Genomic DNA, 10,705 nt, shown 5'->3' on the forward strand with positions numbered 1-10,705 from the left:
ACAGAGGGCGAGAAACAGAGGGGCTGAAACAGAGGGGCTGAAACAGAGGGGCTGAAACAGAGGGCGAGAAACAGAGGGGCTGAAACAGAGGGCGAGAAACAAAGGGCGAGAAACAGAGGTGCTGAAACAGAGGGGCTGAAACAGAGGGCGAGAAACAGAGGGGCTGAAACAGAGGGGCTGAAACAGAGGGCGAGAAACAGAGGGGCTGAAACAGAGGGGCTGAAAGAGATGGCGAGAAACAGAGGGGCTGAAACAGTGGGCGAGAAACAGAGGGGCTGGAACAGAGGGCGAGAAACAGAGAGCGAGGAAAAGAGGAGCTGAAACAGAGGGGCTGAAACAGAGGGCGAGAAACAGAGGGCGAGAAACAGAGAGCGAGAAACAGAGGGCGAGAAACAGAGGGCGAGAAACAGAGGGGCTGAAACAGAGGGGCTGAAACAGAGGGGCTGAAAGAGAGGGCGAGAAACAGAGGGCGAGAAACAGAGGGCGAGAAACAGAGGGCGAGAAACAGAGGGGCTGAAACAGAGGGGCTGAAACAGAGGGGCTGAAACAGAGGGGCTGAAACAGAGGGGCTGAAACAGAGGGCGAGAAACAGAGGGGCTGAAACAGAGGGGCTGAAACAAAGGGGCTGAAACAGAGGGGCTGAAACAGAGGGCGAGAAACAGAGGGCGAGAAACAGAGGGCGAGAAACAGAGGGCGAGAAACAGAGGGGCTGAAACAGAGGTGCTGAAACAGAGGGCGAGAAACAGAGGGCGAGAAAGAGAGAGCGAGAAACAGAGGGCGAGAAACAGAGGGGCTGAAACAGAGGGGCTCAAACAGAGGGCGAGAAACAGAGGGGCTGAAACAGAAGGGCTGAAACAGAGGGGCTGAAACAGAGGGCGAGAAACAGAGGGCGAGAAACAGAGGGTCTGAAACAGAGGATCTGAAACAGAGGGGCTGAAACAGAGGGGCTGAAACAGAGGGGCTGCAACAGAGGGCGAGAAACAGAGGTGCGGAAACAGAGGGCGAGAAACAGAGGGGCTGAAACAGAGGGCGAGAAACAGAGGGGCTGTAACAGAGGGGCTGAAATAGACGGGCTGAAACAGAGGGTCTGCAACAGAGGGCGAGAAAGAGAGGGGCTGAAAGAGAGGGCGAGAAACAGAGGTGCTGAAACAGAGGGCAAGAAACAGAGGGTCTGGAACTGAGGGGCAGAAACAGAGGGGCTGAAACAGAGGGCGAGAAACAGAGGGCGAGAAACAGAGGGGCTGAAACAGAGGGGCTGAAACAGAGGGGCTGAAACAGAGGGCGAGAAACAGAGGGCGAGAAACAGAGGGCGAGAAACAGAGGGCGAGAAACAGAGGGGCTGAAACAGAGGTGCTGAAACAGAGGGGCTTAAACAGAGGGGCTGAAACAGAGGGGCTGAAACAGAGGGGCTGAAACAGTGGGCGAGAAACAGTGGGCGAGAAACAGAGGGGCTGAAACAGAGGGGCTGAAACAAAGGGGCTGAAACAGAGTGGCTGAAACTGAGGGCGAGAAACAGAGGGCGAGAAACAGAGGGCGAGAAACAGAGGGGCTGAAACAGAGGGGCTGAAACAGAGGTGCTGAAACAGAGGGGCTGAAACAGAGGGGCTGAAACAGAGGGGCTGAAACAGAGGGCGGGAAACAGAGGGCGAGAAACAGAGGGGCTGAAACAGAGGGGCTGATACAGAGGGGCTGAAACAGAGGGGCTGAAACAGAGGGCGAGAAACAGAGGGGCTGAAACAGAGGGGCTGAAACAGAGTGCGAGAAACAGAGGGGCTGAAAGAGAGGGCGAGAAACAGAGGGGCTGAAACAGAGGGCGAGAAACAAAGGGCGAGAAACAGAGGTGCTGAAACAGAGGGGCTGAAACAGAGAAGCTGAAACAGAGGGGCTGAAACAGAGGGTCTGAAACAGAGGGCGAGAAACAGAGGGGCTGAAACAGAGGGGCTGAAACAGATGGCGAGAAACAGAGGGGCTGAAACAGTGGGCGAGAAACAGAGGGGCTGAAACAGAGGCGAGAAACAGAGAGCGAGAAACAGAGGGCGAGAAACAGAGGGCGAGAAACAGAGGGCGAGAAACAGAGGGGCTGAAACAGAGGGGCTGAAACAGAGGGGCTGAAACAGAGGGGCTGAAACAGAGGGCGAGAAACAGAGGAGCTGAAACAGAGGGGCTGAAACAAAGGGGCTGAAACAGACGGGCTGAAACAGAGGGCGAGAAACAGAGGGCGAGAAACAGAGGGCGAGAAACAGAGGGCGAGAAACAGAGGGGCTGAAACAGAGGTGCTGAAACAGAGGGCGAGAAACAGAGGGCGAGAAAGAGAGAGCGAGAAACAGAGGGCGAGAAACAGAGGGCGAGAAACAGAGGGGCTGAAACAGAGGTGCTGAAACAGAGGGCGAGAAACAGAGGGCGAGAAAGAGAGAGCGAGAAACAGAGGGCGAGAAACAGAGGGGCTGAAACAGAGGGGCTGAAACAGGGGGGCTGAAACAGAGGGGCTGAAACAGAGGGTGAGAAACAGTGGGCGAGAAACAGAGGGCGAGAAACAGAGGAGCTGAAACAGTGGCTGAAACAGAGGGGGTGAAACAGAGGGCGAGAAACAGAGGGCGAGAAACAGAGAGCGAGAAACAGAGGGCGAGAAACAGAGGGCGAGAAACAGAGGGGCTGAAAAAGAGGGGCTGAAACAGAGGGGCTGAAACAGAGGGGCTGAAACAGAGGGCGAGAAACAGAGGGGCTGAAACAGAGGGGCTGAAACAGATGGCGAGAAACAGAGGGGCTGAAACAGTGGGCCTGAAACAGAGAGACTGAAACAGAGGGGCTGAAACAGAGGGGCTGAAACAGAGGGGCTGAAACAGAGGGCGAGAAACAGAGGGGCTGAAACAGAGGGGCTGAAACAGAGGGGCTGAAACAGAGGGCGAGAAACAGAGGGCGAGAAACAGAGGGTCTGAAACAGAGGAGCTGAAACAGAGGGGCTGAAACAGAGGGGCTGAAACAGAGGGGCTGCAACAGAGGGCGAGAAACAGAGGGGCGGAAACAGAGGGCGAGAAACAGAGGGGCTGAAACAGAGGGCGAGAAACAGAGGGGCTGTAACAGAGGGGCTGAAATAGACGGGCTGAAACAGAGGGTCTGCAACAGAGGGCGAGAAAGAGAGGGGCTGAAAGAGAGGGCGAGAAACAGAGGTGCTGAAACAGAGGGAAAGAAACTGAGGGGCTGGAACTGAGGGGCAGAAACAGAGGGGCTGAAACAGAGGGCGAGAAACAGAGGGCGAGAAACAGAGGGGGTGAAACAGAGGGGCTGAAACAGAGGGGCTGAAATAGAGGGCGAGAAACAGAGGGCGAGAAACAGAGGGCGAGAAACAGAGGGCGAGAAACAGAGGGGCTGAAACAGAGGTGCTGAAACAGAGGGGCTGAAACAGAGGGGCTGAAACAGAGGGGCTGAAACAGAAGGGCTGAAACAGAGGGCGAGAAACAGTGGGCGAGAAACAGAGGGGCTGAAACAGAGGGGCTGAAACAGAGGGGCTGAAACAGAGTGGCTGAAACTGAGGGCGAGAAACAGAGGGCGAGAAACAGAGGGCGAGAAACAGAGGGGCTGAAACAGAGGGGCTGAAACAGAGGTGCTGAAACAGAGGGCGAGAAACAGAGGGCGAGAAACAGAGAGCGAGAAACAGAGGGCAAGAAACAGAGGGCGAGAAACAGTGGGCGAGAAACAGAGGGGCTGAAACAGAGGGGCTGAAACAGAGGGGCTGAAACAGAGTGGCAGAAACAGAGGGGCTGAAACAGAGGGCGAGAAACAGAGGGCGAGAAACAGAGAGCGAGAAACAGAGGGCGAGAAACAGATGGCGAGAAACAGAGGGCGAGAATCAGAGGGGCTTTAACAGAGGGGCTGAAACAGAGGGGCTGAATCTGAGGGGCTGAAACAGAGGGCGAGAAACAGAGGGCGAGAAACAGAGGGGCTGAAACAGAGGGGCTGATACAGAGGTGCTGAAACAGAGGGGCTGAAACAGAGGGCGAGAAACAGAGGGGCTGAAACAGAGGGGCTGAAACAGAGTGCGAGAAACAGAGGGGCTGAAACAGAGGGCGAGAAACAGAGGGGCTGAAACAGAGGGCGAGAAACAAAGGGCGAGAAACAGAGGTGCTGAAACAGAGGGGCTGAAACAGAGGGGCTGAAACAGAGGGTCTGAAACAGAGGGCGAGAAACAGAGGGGCTGAAACAGAGGGGCTGAAACAGAGGGGCTGAAACAGAGGGCGAGAAACAGAGGGGCTGAAACAGAGGGCGAGAAACAAAGGGCGAGAAACAGAGGTGCTGAAACAGAGGGGCTGAAACAGAGGGCGAGAAACAGAGGGGCTGAAACAGAGGGGCTGAAACAGAGGGCGAGAAACAGAGGGGCTGAAACAGAGGGGCTGAAAGAGATGGCGAGAAACAGAGGGGCTGAAACAGTGGGCGAGAAACAGAGGGGCTGGAACAGAGGGCGAGAAACAGAGAGCGAGGAAAAGAGGAGCTGAAACAGAGGGGCTGAAACAGAGGGCGAGAAACAGAGGGCGAGAAACAGAGAGCGAGAAACAGAGGGCGAGAAACAGAGGGCGAGAAACAGAGGGGCTGAAACAGAGGGGCTGAAACAGAGGGGCTGAAAGAGAGGGCGAGAAACAGAGGGCGAGAAACAGAGGGCGAGAAACAGAGGGCGAGAAACAGAGGGGCTGAAACAGAGGGGCTGAAACAGAGGGGCTGAAACAGAGGGGCTGAAACAGAGGGGCTGAAACAGAGGGCGAGAAACAGAGGGGCTGAAACAGAGGGGCTGAAACAAAGGGGCTGAAACAGAGGGGCTGAAACAGAGGGCGAGAAACAGAGGGCGAGAAACAGAGGGCGAGAAACAGAGGGCGAGAAACAGAGGGGCTGAAACAGAGGTGCTGAAACAGAGGGCGAGAAACAGAGGGCGAGAAAGAGAGAGCGAGAAACAGAGGGCGAGAAACAGAGGGGCTGAAACAGAGGGGCTCAAACAGAGGGCGAGAAACAGAGGGGCTGAAACAGAAGGGCTGAAACAGAGGGGCTGAAACAGAGGGCGAGAAACAGAGGGCGAGAAACAGAGGGTCTGAAACAGAGGATCTGAAACAGAGGGGCTGAAACAGAGGGGCTGAAACAGAGGGGCTGCAACAGAGGGCGAGAAACAGAGGTGCGGAAACAGAGGGCGAGAAACAGAGGGGCTGAAACAGAGGGCGAGAAACAGAGGGGCTGTAACAGAGGGGCTGAAATAGACGGGCTGAAACAGAGGGTCTGCAACAGAGGGCGAGAAAGAGAGGGGCTGAAAGAGAGGGCGAGAAACAGAGGTGCTGAAACAGAGGGCAAGAAACAGAGGGTCTGGAACTGAGGGGCAGAAACAGAGGGGCTGAAACAGAGGGCGAGAAACAGAGGGCGAGAAACAGAGGGGCTGAAACAGAGGGGCTGAAACAGAGGGGCTGAAACAGAGGGCGAGAAACAGAGGGCCAGAAACAGAGGGCGAGAAACAGAGGGCGAGAAACAGAGGGGCTGAAACAGAGGTGCTGAAACAGAGGGGCTTAAACAGAGGGGCTGAAACAGAGGGGCTGAAACAGAGGGGCTGAAACAGTGGGCGAGAAACAGTGGGCGAGAAACAGAGGGGCTGAAACAGAGGGGCTGAAACAAAGGGGCTGAAACAGAGTGGCTGAAACTGAGGGCGAGAAACAGAGGGCGAGAAACAGAGGGCGAGAAACAGAGGGGCTGAAACAGAGGGGCTGAAACAGAGGTGCTGAAACAGAGGGGCTGAAACAGAGGGGCTGAAACAGAGGGGCTGAAACAGAGGGCGGGAAACAGAGGGCGAGAAACAGAGGGGCTGAAACAGAGGGGCTGATACAGAGGGGCTGAAACAGAGGGGCTGAAACAGAGGGCGAGAAACAGAGGGGCTGAAACAGAGGGGCTGAAACAGAGTGCGAGAAACAGAGGGGCTGAAAGAGAGGGCGAGAAACAGAGGGGCTGAAACAGAGGGCGAGAAACAAAGGGCGAGAAACAGAGGTGCTGAAACAGAGGGGCTGAAACAGAGAAGCTGAAACAGAGGGGCTGAAACAGAGGGTCTGAAACAGAGGGCGAGAAACAGAGGGGCTGAAACAGAGGGGCTGAAACAGATGGCGAGAAACAGAGGGGCTGAAACAGTGGGCGAGAAACAGAGGGGCTGAAACAGAGGCGAGAAACAGAGAGCGAGAAACAGAGGGCGAGAAACAGAGGGCGAGAAACAGAGGGCGAGAAACAGAGGGGCTGAAACAGAGGGGCTGAAACAGAGGGGCTGAAACAGAGGGGCTGAAACAGAGGGCGAGAAACAGAGGGCGAGAAACAGAGGGGCTGAAACAGAGGGGCTGATACAAAGGGGATGAAACAGACGGGCTGAAACAGAGGGGCTGAAACAGAGGGGCTGAAACAGAGGGGCTGAAACAGAGGGCGAGAAACAGAGGGCGAGAAACAGAGGGGCTGAAACAGAGGGGCTGATAGAGACGGGCTGAAACAGAGGGCGAGAAACAGAGGTCGAGAAACAGAGGGGCTGAAACAGAGGGACTGAAACAGAGGGGCTGAAACAGAGGGCGAGAAACAGAGGGCGAGAAACAGAGGGCGAAAAACAGAGGGCGAGAAACAGAGGGGCTGAAACAGAGGGGCTGAAACAGAGGGGCTGAAACAGAGGGGCTGAAACAGAGGGCGAGAAACAGAGGGCGAGAAACAGAGAGCGAGAAACAGAGGGCGAGAAACAGAGGGCGAGAAACAGAGGGGCTGAAACAGAGGGGCTGAAACAGAGGGGCTGAAACAGAGGGCCTGAAACAGAGGGGCTGAAACAGAGGGCGAGAAACAGTGGGCGAGAAACAGAGGGCGCGAAACAGCGGGGCTGAAACAGAGGGCGAGAAACAGAGGGCGAGAAACAGAGGGGCAGAAACAGAGGGGCTGATACAGAGGGGCTGAAACAGAGGGGCTGAAACAGAGGGCGAGAAACAGAGGGGCTGAAACAGAGGGCGTGAAACAGAGGGGCTGAAACAGAGGGGCTGAAACAGAGGGCCTGAAACAGTGGGACTGAAACAGAGGTTCTGAAACAGAGGACGAGAAACAGAGGGGCTGAAACAGAGGGCGAGAAACAGAGGGGCTGAAAGAGAGGGCGAGAAACAAAGGGCGAGAAACAGAGGTGCTGAAACAGAGGGGCTGAAACAGAGGGGCTGAAACAGAGGGGCTGAAACAGAGGGCGAGAAACAGAGGGGCTGAAACAGAGGGGCTGAAACAGATGGCGAGAAACAGAGGGGCTGAAACAATGGGCGAGCAACAGAGGGGCTGAAACAGAGGGCGAGAAACAGAGAGCGAGAAACAGAGGGCGAGAAACAGAGGGGCTGAAACACAGGTGCTGAAACATAGGGGCTGAAACAGTGGGGCTGAAACAGATGGATTGAAACAGAGGGGCTGAAACAGAGGGGCTGAAACAGTGGGCGAGAAACAGAGGGCGAGAAACAGAGGGCGAGAAACATAGGGGCTGAAACAGAGGGGCTGATACTGAGGGGCTGAAACAGAGGGTCTGAAACTGAGGGCGAGAAACAGAGGGGCTGAAACAGAAGGTGAGAAACAGAGGGGCTGAAACAGAGGGGCTGAAACAGAAGGGCTGAAACAGAGGGGGTGAAACAGAGGGGCTGAAACAGAGGGGCTGAAACAGTGGGCGAGAAACAGAGGGGCTGAAACAGAGGGCGAGAAACAGAGGGGCTGAAACCGAGGGCGAGAAACAGAGGGCGAGAAACAGAGGAGCTGAAACAGAGGGGCTCAAACAGAGGGGCTGAAACAGAGGGGCTGAAACAGATGGGCTCAAACAGAGGGCGAGAAACAGAGGAGCTGAAACAGAGGGGCTGAAACAGAGGGGCTGAAACAGAGGGCGAGAAACAGAGGGCGAGAAACAGAGGGTCTGAAACAGAGGGGCTGAAACAGAGGGGCTGAAACAGAGGGGCTGCAACAGAGGGAGAGAAACAGAGGGGCGGAAACAGAGGGCGAGAAACAGAGGTGCTGAAACAGAGGGCGAGAAACAGAGGGGCTGAAACAGAGGGGCTGAAACAGAGGGTCTGCAACAGAGGGCGAGAAAGAGAGGGGCTGAAAGAGAGGGCGAGAAACAGAGGTGCTGAAACAGAGGGCGAGAAACAGAGGGGCTGGAACTGAGGCGCTGAAACAGAGGGGCTGAAACAGAGGGCGAGAAACAGAGGGCGAGAAACAGAGGGGCTGAAACAGAGGGGCTGAAACAGAGGGGCTGAAACAGAGGGCGAGAAACAGAGGGCGAGAAACAGAGGGCGAGAAACAGAGGGCGAGAAACAGATGGGCTGAAACAGAGGGGCTGAAACAGAGGGTCTGAAACAGAGGGGCTGAAACAGAGCGGCTGAAACAGAGGGCGAGAAACAGTGGGCGAGAAACAGAGGGGATGAAACAGAGGGGCTGAAACAAAGGGGCTGAAACAGAGGGGCTGAAACTGAGGGCGAGAAACAGAGGGCGAGAAACAGAGGGCGAGAAACAGAGGGGCTGAAACAGAGGGGCTGAAACAGAGGGGCTGAAACAGAGGGGCTGAAACAGAGGGGCAGAAACAGAGGGCGAGAAACAGTGGGCGAGAAACAGAGGGCGAGAAACAGAGGGGCTGAAACAGAGGGGCTGAAACAGACGGGCTGAAACAGAGGGCGAGAAACAGAGGGCGAGAAACAGAGAGCGAGAAACAGAGGGCGAGAAACAGAGGGCGAGAAACAGAGGGCGATAAACAGAGGGGCTGAAACAGAGGGGCTGAAACAGAGGGGCTGAAACAGAGGGGCTGAAACAGAGGGGCTGAAACAGAGGGCGAGAAACAGAGGGCGAGTAACGGAGAGCGAGAAACAGAGGGCGAGAAACAGAGGGCGAGAAACAGAGGGCGAGAAACAGAGGGGCTGAAACAGAGGGGCTGAAACAGAGGGGCTGAAACAGAGGGCGAGAAACAGAGGGCGAGAAACAGAGGGGCTGAAACAGAGTGGCTGAAACAGATTGGCTGAAAGAGAGGGGCTGAAACTGAGGGCGAGAAACAGAGGGGCTGAAACAGAGGGGCTGAAACAGTGGGCGAAAAAAAGAGGGGCTGAAACAGAGGGGCTGAAACAGAGGGGCTGAAAGAGAGGGACTGAAACAGAGGGGCTGAAACAGAGGGGCTGAAACAGACGGGCTGAAACAGAGGGACTGAAACAGAGGGCGAGAAACAGAGGGCGAGAAACAGAGAGCGAGAAGCAGAGGGCGAGACACAGTGGGGCTGAAACAGAGGGGCTGAAACAGAGGGGCTGAAACAGAGGGGCTGAAACAGAGGGCGAGAAACAGAGGGCGAGAAACAGAGGGGCTGAAACAGAGGGGCTGATACAGAGGGGCTGAAACAGAGGGGCTGAAACAGAGGGCGAGAAACAGAGGCGCTGAAACAGAGGGGCTGAAACAGAGGGCGTGAAACAGAGGGGCTGAAACAGAGGGGCTGAAACAGAGGGGCTGGAACAGAGGGACTGAAACAGAGGGGCTGGAACAGAGGGCGAGAAACAGAGGGGCTGAAACAGAAGGCGAGAAACAGAGGGGCTGAAACAGAGGGCGAGAAACAGAGAGCGAGAAACAGAGGGCAAGAAACAGAGGGCGAGAAACAGAGGGCGAGAAACAGAGGGGCTGAAACAGAGGGGCTGAAAATGAGGGGCTGAAACAGAGGGGCAGAAACAGAGGGGCTGAAACAGAGGGCGAGAAACAGAGGGCGAGAAACAGAGAGCGAGAAACAGAGGGCGAGAAACAGATGGCGAGAAACAGAGGGCGAGAATCAGAGTGGCTGAAACAGAGGGGCTGAAACAGAGGGGCTGAAACAGAGGGGCTGAAACAGAGGGCGAGAAACAGAGGGCGAGAAACAGAGGGGCTGAAACAGAGGGGCTGATACAGAGGGGCTGAAACAGAGGGGCTGAAACAGTGGGCGAGAAACAGAGGGGCTGAAACAGAGGGGCTGAAACAGAGTGCGAGAAACAGAGGGGCTGAAACAGAGGGCGAGAAACAGAGGGGCTGAAACAGAGGGCGAGAAACAAAGGGCGAGAAACAGAGGTGCTGAAACAGAGGGGCTGAAACAGAGGGGCTGAAACAGAGGGTCTGAAACAGAGGGCGAGAAACAGAGGGGCTGAAACAGAGGGGCTGAAACAGATGGCGAGAAACAGAGGGGCTGAAACAGTGGGCGAGAAACAGAGGGGCTGAAACAGAGGCGAGAAACAGAGAGCGAGAAACAGAGGGCGAGAAACAGAGGGCGAGAAACAGAGGGCGAGAAACAGAGGGGCTGAAACAGAGGGGCTGAAACAGAGGGGCTGAAACAGAGGGCGAGAAACAGAGGGCGAGAAACAGAGGGGCTGAAACAGAGGGGCTGATACAGAGGGGCTGAAACAGACGGGCTGAAACAGAGGGGCTGAAACAGAGGGGCTGAAACAGTGGGGCTGAAACAGAGGGCGAGAAACAGAGGGCGAGAAACAGAGGGGCTGAAACAGAGGGGCTGATACAGAGGGGCTGAAACAGAGGGCGAGAAACAGAGGGCGAGAAACAGAGGGGCTGAAACAGAGGGACTGAAACAGAGGGGCTGAAACAGAGGGCGAGAAACAGAGGGCGAAAAACAGAGGGCGAGAAACAGAGGGGCTGAAACAGAGGGGCTGAAACAGAGGGGCTGAAACAGAGGGGCTGAAACAGAGGGCGAGAA

Source organism: Stegostoma tigrinum (genome assembly GCF_030684315.1).
Source record: "Stegostoma tigrinum isolate sSteTig4 chromosome 35 unlocalized genomic scaffold, sSteTig4.hap1 SUPER_35_unloc_1, whole genome shotgun sequence".
Classification (NCBI taxonomy): Eukaryota; Metazoa; Chordata; class Chondrichthyes; order Orectolobiformes; family Stegostomatidae; genus Stegostoma; species Stegostoma tigrinum.